Genomic DNA, 16,256 nt, shown 5'->3' on the forward strand with positions numbered 1-16,256 from the left:
TGCATCAAGCTTGCTCTAATAGATATATAGTTTTCTCTGGTAGAAAACATTTAATGTGCCTGGTAGCCTTCCAGTAAGTGAGCTCTTCGAGGCCTCATGACGGCCCGCTCGGAACCCAATCGGCCCAGTAGTCCTGCCCAGGGGTCGTATTCCCAGACATATTTACAATCAGTTCCCTGTCATCACTTGAATTTTGATTTGCAGACGGAAAAAGAGACTTGGGAAGGTTTTGTACTCTTCCTTCCGTGTATTTCCTGCAAAAATAAAAATATGACAGTTTTCTCCATAGCCTTGTTTCTCAAGAACGAGAGACATGGGAGGCTTCTTTTCTCTTCCTTCTTTGTCCTTTCTGTGAAAGCAAAACTATAAGATTTTTTCATCCCAACTAGATTTTTTCACTAAGAACACAAGGCACGGGAAATTTTTGCTTTCCTTTCTTAGTCCCTCCTGCGAAATGAAAACTATTCCTTTGATAACTGAAGATTTATTTAAGAAAGAAATGACATGAGAAGATCCGACACTCATCGTCCTCTCGGCAAGAAACAAATCTGAGTTACGAGAGGGAGATGATTGATTGTTTGTGAATCCGGTCTCAGTGAAGGACACATCACGGCGCCAGCAGGTGCACGCGGAGACAAAAGTTCTCGTATTTTCACCTCTGAGACTTCTCGCTTTGACTCTGTTGGCTAATATTTCGAAGCTGAGAGGGGCTTGATATGTTTCTGAGCCCCACAGATGACTCTCTTTGATACCATGAATCAAGGAGAAGAGCGACGGACGTGGCATAGTGGGAAGTAGACGCAGTGGAATAGGAAGCTAATTTTTGCCCTGATTATACCGTAGTTGTCATAAACCTGTGCTCTCATCCATGGCCGTATTCGCGTCAGATTAGGAGGCTTTCTAGCACCTTTTCCTTAGCGATTTAATCTGCATATAACAGCTGATAGAGGCCGTTGGTAGTCTAGTGGCAAAAACTTCTCTGTTGAATTGACGGCCTTGAATAGGTTAGATATCCAAGAGGTTAGTGAAGGGTGTTATGTTATGCCTTTCATGGGTTATTTTCCCTTAAAACGTTTTCTAATACAGCAGCCTAGTTTAAGGCCCTTTGAGCTTAATTGGCTGTTAGCATTTTTCTTGCGCCTTTTTTCCTTATGTATGTTACTGAATTTTTTTCTGATACTAAAATCCTTTGCATTAATGTCAGACAAGAAAATATGAACGAGAAGATATTTACAATCGCGCTGGGAAGTTATTTCACACAGCGCTCTGATTTACACTGAACTTTATGGCATCAGGTAACACTACGACGGTACAGCTTCAGGTACCAGGGAGCCTACTTGACTGACCACAATATGCCCCCTGGTTTGGCCAAAAAAAGTATCTTAGTAGTGAACCATAGAGCTCATGATCGTAAATACGTAATATTTTTCTCGTACGATGTTCAGATGTTTTTCCTGGGTAAGATTCTCGAACCTCTTTACGATCGATTCCTTGTCGCACCCCAGGAAGAACTTGAGACATTGGAGAGATTTTGTACTTTTCTTGCCTTGTCAATGATCCTAAAATTGAATGTATAAGTAAATAAGCAGACCATCATTTCCCTCTATTAAGGAAGATTTCTTTTCGTAGGAGGAACAACAGAAAGGGGGAAGACTAGACCATCCTTTCCTTGCCCGTCCTAGGAAAATCAATCTCAGTTATAACAGAGAGCTTATAGTAAGTTAGCTAGGACAAGGAACCGATCGTAAGTGCATTTGTGGACTCTTCCCGTAAGGAGTAATTAGGGGTAACTAAGTAAGGGCAGAGGACGTGTTATCGTTGCCATTGTAGACTCCGTAGCACTTGTTCCTGAGCGACTTATTTTGTACACTCTGTATCCTGTGGCATTAATGCAAGCTATGTCGATATTTAAAAGCTATGATAAGCATAGAAGATAAGATTAAAGTTAAATGCAAAGAAATCCACTTGATAAAAAGTGCTATGAAGTCTTCTATTTAGCGAGGATACGATGAAGGAGGAGGGTGCTAGGGAAGGTTTGGAGGAGGAGGAGGAGGGAGGACCAGCCGCCCCTCACCCTTCAGGTATACACGGAGGCCCTTGTATTGCCCCCACTTGCCAGTTCTCATGTGTTGTGGGAACGGCTCAGTCTGCTGGAGTGGGTGTGGCGTGGGTTATCCTTGAGTGCTGAAATAATGTGGCCAGTGATAGGTTACCGTTACTTATCAAATTACCTATGATTACCAGTTTACATTTAGGCAGGGTTGTTGTTGAACGTGGGCTTGGTAGACTGTAGGTTTAATTCACCCTCCTCCTTTCGCGGAACAGGGAGTGAACTGAAGGACTTTTGTATCATATCGGTACCACCACGTGAAGGCACAGACTCTTGTACCACTGAGCCGTCCCCAAAACACAAGAAATGGCAAGGGAGGAGCACTATTTGAACCACCCTTCATGTCTGTCGGCTCACAATCACCCGAAGGTGGAAAGTTCCTTTGTCAGAAAAGTAAAACTATTCTTTTCCGGTAATATCAGGCCAACCAGAACCATAACAAGGGTACAAAATTCTCTTTACCGTGGCCTAGTGGCGCGCCTGGTGGTCTAGTGGTTTAGGCGTCTCAGTTGGAATGACGGCCTTCCATGGGTTCGATCCCCAAGAGGTGACTGGAGGCTCTTCCATCATGTAGCCATCAAGGAAGGTGGCCTGGTCATCTACCCTTAAATGTACTGGACTCTCGTAGCCTAGCTTCGGGCCCCTACACCTCACAGGGGGTAACATAAGGTTGGCTGTTATACGGTGCTCTCCTAATACCCTGATGAAATATTCACTGGAAAACCTCTGCTGTATAATAAACCTGGGTGACGTCTTTCTCAGCCTATTCTTGCTTCACCAGGCGATTTTAGTCACCTCAGCAAAGACGTTTAATACTAACTGGGTTTAATAAGGCTATATCTATCCATGCTAAATCTAGAAGTCTATCCCAGGCTGAACAAAATCGTGAGGCAAGAATGAAGCGAAGCAAGGCGTCCCTGGCTTCAAAAGTCTAACCTTGAATCGGTCCAGTAAAAAAGTACTTTAGAAGTCAATCCCCTCCACCCTCCGCCGGGCTAGTAGGTTACAGTTCAGCTTTGCGTTTTTACCATTTTATAAGCCATACTTCTTAGTCTAGTCGAGAAAGACTTGAACCCATATTCTCGTAGGCTTAGGAGGCCTAGCACCTGTTCCTTAGTGATTTAGTTCTCTCACTACCATTCAAATTATTATCCTAGTCTGCTGTGTCATCTGAAAAGTTAATACTGTCGGATTTTATCATTAATCGATGGGGATAGACGTTGGTGGGTTAATATCGACGGAGATCACAAGGATAACCTAAAAAAAAAATAAATAAATAAATAAAATAACGTATGCTGTATGTTGGACTGGTCTTCATAATATCAACAAACTGCATAAATAATGTATAAGAATATAAACATGTATGCTAAGGAAAAAATGAAGAAATGCTACAAAGTCCCATAATCTGACGAGAATATGGCCCAAGTGTCTGGACCAAACGGTGAAATTAACCAGTCCTGAGAGCAACTATTCTCTGGATATATACACCTTGTATTGATTTTATGTACAGTTGTGGGCATAAACCAGCATTCCATCGTCAACTCGAACCGCTGGGGGACTTGGGCGATATTATGAAAAAAAAAAAAAAAAATGGGCAGACAGATCATTCCACTTCGTCGCATCATTGCAAAACTCTCAGGCAGTATTCTAAAAAAATTTGGTTAGACTCAGAAGATTGCATTATTGTGTTCCAGAAACCATTGTTCACCACCACGTTAGTTTTCGTTATGGGGTGTACCACTTTCTAAAGCCTTCAACTGAGGACGCCATTACTAGTTTTTCTTGCTTTTTTCAAGTGTTTTCATTTAGTTTAGGGGAGACCATTTGAATGAGATGGGTTAAATACGATATGTATTAACCCCTTCACAATTACAGGACTTTTATGACCTGAGTAAAATCGTCTTTTGTTAGCTTGAGCAAAATGAATGTACTGAACGTCCTCAATGCGATGGGATAGAGTAACTCCAGACAACACGACTATAGCTACACTTATCGTATCTTGACAATAACTTTTCCCCAGAATTTATATTGCGGAATGTTTTGACTTCACAGTACCGTGAGTTAAATGGAAGAATTAATATACCTCTTATCCTCAACTTGTCCTTACTGAGAAGATACGTAGGTCAAGTTAGGTCAAAGCTGCTGTACCTCCCCAGTGAACAGAATTTTATGATGTGGGTTAAAATTCTTCCATAAACATAGGGTTCTCACTATAGGCCACATGTGTTCTCAAATAGCACTGTTTTTTCCACACATATAGGCTTCTAAATTGGGGGAAAATCGCGTCAGTTTTGTATGTAGCGATGGAAATTGAAATTGGGTCTTGTTTTTTACAATTGACTGTGGAATACTCAGCAAAATAATAATAATAATAATAATAATAATAATAATAATGATAATGATAATGATTATGATAACTGCACCGAGGACTTAATAAATAGCGGTGTTGTGAGGTCATCATTTCTGCTATGCTCTGTCCACTTTAACTTGGCCTAAAACTGCCATCTCTCCATCTTGAGTGCTGAGGTATGACAAGAAATTAATGCTTGAATATGGTGCTAGTCACGAAGAAGTGCTATGGAAGGGTGTAGAGCCGTAGTATTGTCTTATTCTGCGTTAGGAAAAATCAGAAAAGGGACGAAAGTATCCGCCAAGTTAAAGTGGCTACACGAACATATTTACGATCGATTTCGTGTCGTAACTTAGCTTTGTTTTTGCAGGAAGGACTAAAGAAACGGAGAAAAAATGTCCTCTCTTTTTGCCACGTTCGTCCTACGGAAAACAGATATTTTCCTGCGATAATTTTTCCCTCGTAACGAAGATTTGTTTTTGTAGGAGGAAGCGAGGACATTGGAAGACTCTGAATTTTTCCTTTTCTTGTCCTTCCTGCAAAAAGAAATTGGAGTTGCGAGAGGGAATTTATCGCAGGTTTGCTCGTGAGACTTGCCCCTGTTGATCCTGTTGAGGTACTGAGCATCCCGGGCCTCAGGCAGGGCATTGGCTACCTACACACTAACTGAGTATTCACGTTGGTATTTCCTCGCTCCGAAGAGTTGTTTCTCAAGAGGTAAATATATATATGTAGGTTTATATAAATATATGGGTAGTTGGATACACTCTCTAGAAATTCCTAGTTATCATGGTAATATATAAGGTTTAAGAATTTGATGGCATGAGAAAGTTTATTGAATTATAAAATTTATTCCCGTTAAAACTTACACTTATATTTGTATTAAAGTGGAAGGCAACACAGCTACAAAAATAAGTTATTTTACTAAAGTGTTTTTCTGTAAAGGTGTTCGTATGAAGACCAACGGGTTAGAGGTTTGGATGAAGCCTTGTATAAAGATGAACATAATACATTTTTTCATTGATGGAGCAATAACTTGTCAATAAAGGCTAGTGTTTCCACGCATTGGTTATTGAAGTCATTAATGATCCACCTTGAATGTTGTCAGTGTCAGTGTAAGTGCGTGTGTGTGTGTGTGTGTGTGTGTGTGTGTGTGTGTGTGTGTGTGTGTGTGTGTGTGTGTGTGTGTGTGTGTGTGTGTGGTGGGCTCAGTTGGGACCACCTTTATTAACATTTACATTATATGATTTTGTAATTAGTTGATAATGCTTGCTTGTGTCTACATATACCTGTCTATACATCAATACCTATGTACATACAGTAATGATACACACGTATATGTAAATAAACTGCGTGCGTGTGATTAGGAAGGGCAGGTGTGTGACACCTGAGCAATGTGTCTCAAGTTCGTAGATCCTTTAGGATCAATAACTTAGATAACCCATGAGAGTAGGTCAATTGGACCCCAGTATTATCACTGCGAGAAATGTTGGCTGTATTGTTGACATGTAGTGGTGTCACAAAATCCGTTGAAAACCAATGGACTTTGTGAGGTCACTTCCTAGCGCGATTGTACAGTTGCGGACAATGATATCACTCATTTTGTGTCGAACAGTTATGACACGCGTACATAAGCGCTGAAAATTTTGTTGGGCTCATTGGATTGCATCATTGGTTGCGGAAGTCATTGCTCGCTGTCTCGTTGTTGATCATAGTGAGGTGGATCAGCATTTATGTCCGCAATTGTGCTGCCAGGCTCATCCTTCTCATCAGAGCTGCCGCGATAGTGACCAAACATGTTGAGTTTATGGAAGATAAAGTATATAGAAGTAACTCTTGTATTTTTGTAGTGAGACCTGTAGTGAGGTTGGTGGGTGGGTGTGGGGGTGAGGTTGGCACTGGGTTGTCACACTTCCATCACCCCCACTGCCACCCTGACACCACTCTGACCATAACACCACTATCTGAACACTGGCACCATCTTGACACTGAGTGACACCATCCTGCTACCGATTGACACCAGTAACCTTGACATTACCACCTTAACAATGACTGACAACATCCTGACACTGACTGATACCATCTAAATAATCATGTCACCACTTCCATGACATCACCATTCTGACACCATCACACCAACACCATCTTAACACTGACTAACACCACCACCTCGATTCTGACAACACTCTACTCTTAGACTGGCTGACACCTTCTGTCAGACACCCTGGAGGAAGGACGTCAGACAGCATACAGTAGCAAACTCCATTTAACCCCTTCACCACGAGGACGTCTTTTGTAATTCAAGGGGGAGGCGGTGGCTTAATCGGTAGAGAGGTGGCCTGCAGTCCTATTTGACCCAGGTTCAAATCCCCGCTGGGGCAGGGAGCAGTTGAAGGATTTGAATCTTATAAAGTCAGACTTTACTGATCTACCAGAAGACCCGCCGACATGTCGTAAAAATACCCACGCTAATACCAATACACCAGTCCTGTATGAGACAGCCCTAGCATGTATTCAATATGGACGGCGGGTGTTAGTGCCGAAGTGGTGACATGTGGAGGTGTATGGTATGTAGGAGGACTATTGGGCCTTGAGAGCAGGCTGTGAAGCTTATGCCCAGTGTCGGACACACACACACACACACACACACAAAATCTTACTACAATCAGATTTAATTCATTTTGTATGCGACTTTTGGAACTTGAGAGATGAAATATAACAAAATATTACTTTCATTGGCGTCCTTAAGCAGAAGAAATCTTTTACCAGGAAGATAAATATATTTTCAGTGGCCATTATTTAAAAGACGTCATCGTACTGAAGGGGTTAAGATTTTACAACAATTTTCCAAGCTAGACATAGAATCCAAAACTCGTAGAATCCAAAACTAACAAGTAACAACAGAATTAGCTTTAGCAGAGGAATACAATTTACTGTACAGGTGCTATAGTATGGTACCATGGGACACATGCCAATATTCTCGTTGGATATGGAGGCTCCCTAACACCTCTTCCTGTGCGATTTATTTTTGGATTTGACAGGTTAATATCCTTTTATACGTTATTTTTGCAAAGTATGGTGATGTCGTAAGGATTTCTGTGACGAGGACAGTAAGGTGCAATAAACAAATCGCTTAAGAAAAGGTGTTAGGGAGCTTCCTTAACCGACGGGAATAAGGGCCGTAGGGTAGTATGCTCGTGGGCTTAGAAGGCTCCCTGGCACCTCTTCTGTTGACATTTTGCGTATTACACCTTAACCCCCATCACAGCCAGGGGTGTCCTTTCAGCTGCGTAAAATCGTCTGGTGGTTGAATATTGAACTAAACAAGACAAAAATGTATGGTAGGCGTTCACTATGAGAAAAAAAAAAGCCTATTCCAAGGGTTAACTAAAAATAAATGTATTGTGGGGGTTAACTTAAAAATATATATATTGTAGAGGTTAAGTTAAAAAGATCAGTTTACTGTAGAAGTAAAAAAAAAATGAAAAAGACATTGCATCGTTGGGGTTAACATTTTCGTCTTATAATCTGCAAAATATATAATGAATAATTAACTCAGGATATATAAAACATATTAACTTGTCAAATGCAGAAAAGAAATAACTAGGAAATTGGACACTGAGGAGCCTCCATAGCCCACAAAACTACTGTCTTTGGTAGATATGAAGCCAGTAGATAAGGTAGTAAATTTTCCAATCTTTAATGAGTCCTTTTAATCCTTTCGATGCGGTGGCAGTCTTTAATCCTTCCTAATCTAGCGCGATTTTATTCAGGGATTTCCTTGGTACCGCTAGACGATTTTACTGGGATTAGGAGGGATTTTTCGAACTGAAGATATTTGGTGTGGTCTTTATTAACCTCCTTTACTACTGGGGAACTATATTTTCTTTATATTTTAATCGTCTGGCAGTAGTAAGAATAAATTATAAAGGACGTGGTTAAGAATTTCATTGACTAAAAGGACACGGGAAGATTTGGTGTTCCTAAAAACCACGATTTTCAGTGATGTACATATTTCTCATTTCAATCAGGCCAGTACCAGACGATTTCATTCAGTTTTTTTTTAGAGTCCCCCGGTATAGAAGTCAATGAAGGCAAAATCTAACCCCTCCAGTTCAACAAGCCACCCCCTAAGCTGAATAAAATGGCCTGGGAGTAGCAAGAACAAATTTTTCGAAAGGCGTCACATGAATTAGTGGGTTAAAAATAAAATTGCTTAAAGATCTGGATGCTACTCGGTCATAAGTTTATTTTCTTTTGTCCTAAAAAAAATAAAATCGAATATAGAATGACTGCTCATGGGACTCTATAATATTTTCCTACGTAGTCTTCTTGTTAGGATGGGAGTGTGGATGTTAACCCCTTTAATACGATGTTCTTTTTTTTCTTCAGTTCTTGCTACCAAAACAAACGATTTTATGCAACTTAGGAGAATTTATCTTGTAGTAAAAGAGTTATGGAAGGCTATATCTGTCCCTTCCAGTTCGAAAAGTGTGTTAGCAACTGAATAAAATCGTCTGGAGGTAGCAAGAATAAGGAAGAAAGTAAACAAATAGCAGACGTCGCCATAGTGAAAGGGGGAAGTATCCAAGAAATCTGGAGTAAGACGGAGAGGGTAACTAGTGAGAGAAACCTTGACGCACAAAGCATCTTCCTTTCATCTTTTGCACTTCTCTTCCTGCTCTTTGGTGTTGCTGGTGGGTTGGACACGCCTGGCAGCCATATTCCAAGTCTCTGTGAATCTAACAATAATTCGGATGCATCGTTAATTGGGCAAGACAGTTCTGTGACTTTATCTCCTCTGAACATCTCTTCCAGTGCCCTTAGTCTCTGGTTAAAACAAAAAAATTGATTTACTATGTGTTATGTAATTCGGCGATGATAATATTCGTGTCATCTCTTCCAGTATAATTAAATAAATAACTTGTAATTAAGGGTCTGATATAATACTGTTGAGGCAAAATAGGTAAAATGTGGCCAAAAAATATACCTGTACTATACCATTCTTGTTAAACCATATCGAGAAAAACTGTCATTATAATTTCCTAATAATATCGGGACGTGAGAAAACCAGGATATATAACTGAACAGACTGTGAATATGGCAGAGTCAGGAGTACCCGACCCCCTGCTTCACCCTGGCTATGGGTTGTTTTCTTCCTGGAGGAATTCATAAGAGAGTATACACTGGAGTTTGTAAATATTTATACGGGAAGAGAAAATAAATGTATATTGTTGCTCTTATACATGATTGGTTTTGCTTTCCTGCCAACGTGAGGGACCCGGTGTATGCTACCTTCCTCAACCCCCTCAGCCAGAGAACGTCCATCTGAATTTAATCTGGCTGACACAAAGATGGTTCTGTTTTAACTTACGCCAAATGTTTTTAGTGAACTCGAAGGAACCTCTCAGGCTGAAGGACTTAATCTTTAAAATCAAGTAGTCACATTATCTCTAGGGGTTGCCCGTCACGAATTTGAATTACTAACATGGTCAAAGTCGTGAATATTAAAAAAAAAAGTATTGTAAGCAAATATTGTAAAAATGTATGGAAGTTGTGTACTCGATATGGAACAAGACTGAAAGAGAGGAAAAAAACACAATTCTCTTGTTTATCTAATTTTTTAAGGAAACGAGATTATTGCACTTTATCGTCTGACATCCGGAAAAGTAAAATGAAAAAAGTAATTTCTTCCGGATTAGCCTCAGGAACAAGACATACAAGGAAGGCGTGGACGATAAAGGCAGGGAAATCAACAACAGTTATTTAGAACTTGGTGAGTATGGGTAGGACTGAAATAAAAGACCAAAATAGCAAGAAGTTACAGAGAGAGAGAGAGAGAGAATGAAAGGGGAAAAAAATCAACACGTTACTGAAAGTTTGATAGGAGGAAGAGGCAAACTACTGTATAACAAGATGGAAGAACTGTGCAGGAAACCCATATCTCAAGGTCATTTGCTAAGGCCATCACTCAACAGGCTTCGGCATCAGGTAATGTATACATAGAGGAAGACGTGAAGCGGTTTGAGGGAAGAAGTAGGTGGACGGGCCGTACTTGTAAAACTTACATCATAGTTCGGTGAAAGTCAGAAATGTGAGACTTAGGGAGCAGTTCATCATTACAAAGTCGAGACTTTGTTAGGTTGATCATAAGCTGCTGAGATAGTGGATTGCCGTATGTAGCACTTGCAAGTTTCGGAAATTGAAAAAAAAAAAAATAAATAAATAAAATAAAAAGCAGAGAAAAGACGTAACAAAAAATCTAAAATTACTACAATATTTTTCTTAAATGTTTTCGGCGAAAAGTCAACTGATTAATGACAAGTTTTAGGTATTATTTATTTACCACTTTGTTTTACTGTGGACGAGGACATGTTGCCTCACCACACCGCTGTAAACAAACACCACCACCGCCACCAGCAACGTGGAGAACTCGAACAGTACGATAGAGAAAAGCACAAGTGGTCTTCACCACTATAAAGTTGCATTTTTCCAGCTGCAAGGTAATGCAGTGTTAAAATAACTTTTGTTTCTGGCATGAGAGCCTTGTTTCTTGCCGTTGGTCTTGTTAGGGTCTCCCGCACCAAATCTCACAAAAATTATGCCTGCCCGGTCCAAGCGGTATCTTTTTACCAGTTCTGCATCACTTAGCTCGTTCAGTACAGCTTTCCTGTCAGGAAGACGTCTTGGTTGACGGTGGCGAATTTGTTGTTATGGTGCAGCGGCCATGTTTACCTTTGATATCGAGTCTTAAGCCGCGTCCTAAGCTCTATACCAAATCGAGAGGTGTCTTTAGCTGTGACTCAGGTTAGGTCGAACGTAAGGAGTTATGACTCGTTCCTGTGAATTTAGGACAGACTTTCGCCTTATGACTCAGTCTTGGTGTTTTATAAGTACGGATCTCAAGCCCATAGCGTTAATCTGCCTTACTGACTCGTGCAGGGAGGGGGAGAGATGGGAGGAGGTGAGCCTTTTCAGTTTAGCCTGGCCAAATATTGCCATCTTTCGATCATCATGGCGGAGCTGTAACAACAGACTAATTCTAGGATACGGTGCTGGTTACAAGCAGGTGCTGTGGATAGGAAGAGCTGCAGCATTGCTCTTATCTGCCATTGAGCCACGAGAAATACTTAGGAAAAGGGCGGAAGTGTGGGGAAAGCAAAGGTGAAAGGAGTATAACTAACTAACTCAGGTTGGAGGAGGTGAGGAAATGAAGAGGAGACAGAGGTGGTAAGAGGAGAGGAGGAGGGGGAGATGGAACAGAGAGGTGGAGGTGGCGGAAGCAGAGGTGAGAGAGAGGCTAGGGTACCCTGGCGACGCAGCAGGCTGATGTAGTTCCTCTTTCAGAAAAGCCATAGAGGTGTGTGGCATAGAAATTGAGGATGTAGAGGGAGATCAAAGTCGTATCTTAAGGAAATGTGTATCTTGATATTTATGAGAAATATTTAAGTATATAAAATCGTAACTGGAATCTCTTTGGCATCTTCCTCCACGGTCTGAAGCACGAGATTATACTGCATTCTCTGCTATAACCAAAACAGAGCATGTATGAAAACTAAGTATTATATGACGAACGCATATGCCATGCTTGTGTTATATGATGCACTGATATATTTAATTATGGTCGTGATAACTAATAACTTGATATATCTGTTCTTATACGTCTGGCAGGGAGCTTGGCAGGGCAGCAGGGTAGGGGAAACCAGAAGAAATGCCAAGGATCATTTAAGTAAACACTATACAACATCTTTCTTAGCATTTGGCATCGCTTTCATGCCTCAGTAGTCTTTGCAACACAGAAATTGTTATCCCCAGTGACATACGAGAAAATAATAGTGTGTTACAAGCAGGAAAAATTGTAAGGATAAAAAAGGCTAAGTGGTCTCCTATGCCCACTCTGCCGACATCCCCTTCCCTTCCCCTGCCGGCTTAGTCGCCCTGCCCCTTGTGTTAAGTTAGCATCGCATTGAGCTTTCTCGTGGCCGCGTCTACCCTCCTGCTTTATTCCAACTGACCCCAGACGATTTTATTCAACTGAGAGTGGTTCATAGGAGCATTTGAGTGTTAATTACGTCACCAGTTTTAACACGTGAACTCGGTGAAGTCTAATAGCTGCCCTATACGTGTCACAAGCAGGAGGGGTCAGTGGGTCCGAAGTGTATTGCATCAGAAAAATTGGTACCGGGTACTTGTGAAACTGAAGATAGTGAAACGCGCTTATGAATTCTAAAGATGAAAATTAAAAACTGAAATACGAAGACGTGTTACCTTGTGGACTTTAAATGGATTACCGCTCTAATTAGCGGCAGCCCTTGAGTGGATCAGGTGCACGTGGGATGAGAGCCCCCCCCCCCTCCCAACAGCAGAGACTGGCGATCAGGGTGTGGAAGTGAAAAAAAGTTCGTGTGACTAGAGTTATTAACGCAGAACTGTATTAGTGATTCAGTTAAAGAATATGCGACATTCTCGGTTGGAAGCTGCTTGTTTAAGAGTTAGAAAGTTGGTGCAGTGGAGGACAACACTCTACCCACACAGCTACACCTCACACTTCACACAGCCACCCCTCACGCAACCACACCTCACCCCTCTTCTCTTCACCCCGTCTCACCCCATTCAGTCTCACCCCGCCTCACCCCGCCTCACCCCATTCAGTCTCACCCCACGCAACCTCACCTCACGCAGCTGTACCGCACCCAGCCTCACCTCAGCCGGCCTCATCGCCACACCTCACGCAACCTTACCTCACTCCGTCTCAACTAACCCCGCCTCACCCTGCCCAGCCTCACCTCGCGCAGCCTCACCTAACGCAGCCACACCTCACACCGCTTCACCCCACCCAGCCTAACCTCACCCAGTCGCCTCACCCAACCCCACCCAGCCTCCTCTCATCCAACCTCACCTCATCCAGCCTCATCTCATCCAACCTCACCTCACCTAGCCTCATCCCACCCAGCCTCACCTCAGACAGCCACACTTTACGCTAGGTCATCTGCACACACAACACTGAGCTCCCCCCCCCCCCCCACACACACACACAATACACGAACATGTGGGTAAACTGGAGGTGAAAAAACTAAACTGTATTGGAATCGTCAGCTGCCAAAGGACGAATATCTGACCCAAGCTGAGGTGAAAGAACTGTACAGTAGTGTTTTAGAATCTCCAGCTGGAAAAGGACGAATGTAAAGCGAAAGAACTAGTATTATATCAAAATCAGCGCCTTATAATGACAAAGTAAGTGTGCCCCAGTCTGCCAATGGATCACAGAGAACACCCTACTGACAGAGCCACCAGTGGATCACCTGGTATAGCCTACTGACGGATCACCTAATGGATCAACCAGAATACATTACGCACGGAGCAACGACCAGCGAGATGAGACAGCACCTTTATCGACTTCAACACCTGGCCAGGTAAGGAATCACTGTCATATTTCTAGTTGCTTTGGAGAATTCGTAACACCAAATCCTCAGCTATTTACTTTTTTCCTATTCCATATTTTTTAAATCCTTGTCTATAACACCTAATCCTCAGCGATTTATTTTTTACTTATTACTTATTTTCAACTACTTGTCTGTAACACCTAATCCTCAGTGATTTATTTTTTACCTATTACATATTTTCATTCTCTTGTACGATACTGAAGAAACTAGGACGATGCTAGAAATATATAAGTAAAAAGAGTTTAGTTTCACGGTGCATAATAAGTCGCTAAGAGAAAGGTGCTACTGTATTTCTTATGCGACCTGGGAAACGGGCCTTCTGTTCATGTGGCTTACTTGCACCATCTCTGAATAATTTGGTTGGAGAAGACACTTGATCATTTAAGAAAAACTTAGAATGTTATGGCGATGGTAGAGAGGGTAACGAGTAAATATTGGCACACACACACACACACACACACACACACACACACACACACACACACACACACACACACACACAATGTTCTTAAATAACGTGTCTCGTGATAATACAGTAAATCTCACAATCTCGTCTCAGAGCGAGCGAGCGAGAGAGAGAGAGAGAGAGAGAGAGAGAGAGAGAGAGAGAGAAACACGGTAGGCCTATGAACTCCAGGAAACACAATTTTAAAAGTTGCCCATAACAGTTGAAAAGTTCCCTGAAAACACCAGTTGTCAGACAGCCGCGGGGGGCCTTTCAATGCTATCTTATCTGTTTAACCACTTCGCAACGATTACTTTTTTCATTTTTGCTCAGAGCGACTTTATTCAGCGTAGAAGGGACATCTATAGTGCGTTTAGTCTATGCTGACAAGGATCCCCAACCACTTCAGCTCAATTGATGGCAAGGTGTAGTCAGACTGGAGGCTTGATTTGACTAATGACCAAATGACTAATTCTTACCGCATAACTAAAGTTCATCAAATTTCATCCCAGTTGCCCAAACGATTATATTCATATTAAGAAAGGTCTCTCTTTTTGAAGGGTGTGATGAAGGCTATAGATGTCTCTCTCACCCCTGTAATACAAAAACGCCCACTTCAGCTGAGCACGTGGCGCTTTTCCCAGTGGTTGGTCCTGCTCATAGGGTGACATCAGATAGTCAACCTGGGGTGGAGGAGACCAAGGGGATGGCCGTGAAACTCGTAGCTAGAGCAAGTCGATCATTCTTATTGGGAGATTCTCAGGGAGGGAGAGGAAGAGTCGCTGCCTCGGGACTTGCCTGGATGGACCGGCATGGGTGGAATCTGAGGGGGGAGTGAGGCTAGGCGTCCCGTGCAGTTCGCTCCCAGTAAGGAAACGTAAATTTAATATCTCAGGTCGCAGGAATAAACTATGAAACGCGCGGCCAGTCTAAACTAGTTTGTATTTTGCAGTGAGAGATTTCGTGCTTGAGTCAAATATAATGGTGTGAGGGAACAGCACCTTCGCCATCACGTCTTGGCGAATCTGGCCACAAAACACCTCCGTTAAAAGCCCCATAACTGCTACAATATCCTGTTCGACAAATCCCTCAAACTTTTAAGTGATGTTATGACTGTGGGTTTCTTTTCACACTTATGTAACCTGTATGTTCCCCGGTTGACTGGAATTTCACAGTGTGTGTGTGTGTGTGTGTGTGTGTGTGTGTGTGTGTGTGTGTTTGCATTTTCTGACTATCGAGGGCTTGAGGTGTTGCGATTCTAATATGATCACACACACACACACACACACACACACACACACACACCATTTATTTATTTGTTTATCGTAGCCTTAACCTATTATACTAATTTGTTGTGAACACCAGGATCGCTTCATAAAACCTAACTGGTGTGTCCAATAACCCTGTGGGACGGACAGTTAATTACCAAATGAGTGACGGGTGGGAGGCGACAGCAGGGTGATGGCATTTGGCACTCATACAACCCACCTCCCCTTCTCTTTCCCTCACACCACTCTCACTCCCTCATGTCCCTCGCTCACTCCACTCCTAATCTTCTTTTACCCCACTCCCTCACCCACTCCCCATCCCCTGCCATCCACACACTCCCTGTAATACCCTGCTATCTTCTCACCTTCGCTTCACCCATTCTACACTTAATTTTACTATACCTGGTACTGCACTTTTTCCTTGTATCCCACCTTGGTCTCAGACACACTCTCCCAAACACTCTTACACACCCCATGCCTCCCATTCACTTTCTCTCATACACCTCATTGCTTCAGTTAAATCTGTCATACTCTCTTCCATATATATCCATTCACTCTGCATACGCCTCGCCTTTCACTTCCTCTCATTCTCAAACACACACTACCTCACGTACCTCTCACACACTCATAAACTCCATTT

The sequence above is a fragment of the Coenobita brevimanus genome, chromosome 47, assembly GCF_032717465.1.
Source record: "Coenobita brevimanus isolate Jiangsu-jjx chromosome 47, ASM3271746v2, whole genome shotgun sequence".
In the NCBI taxonomy this organism is placed as follows: Eukaryota; Metazoa; Arthropoda; class Malacostraca; order Decapoda; family Coenobitidae; genus Coenobita; species Coenobita brevimanus.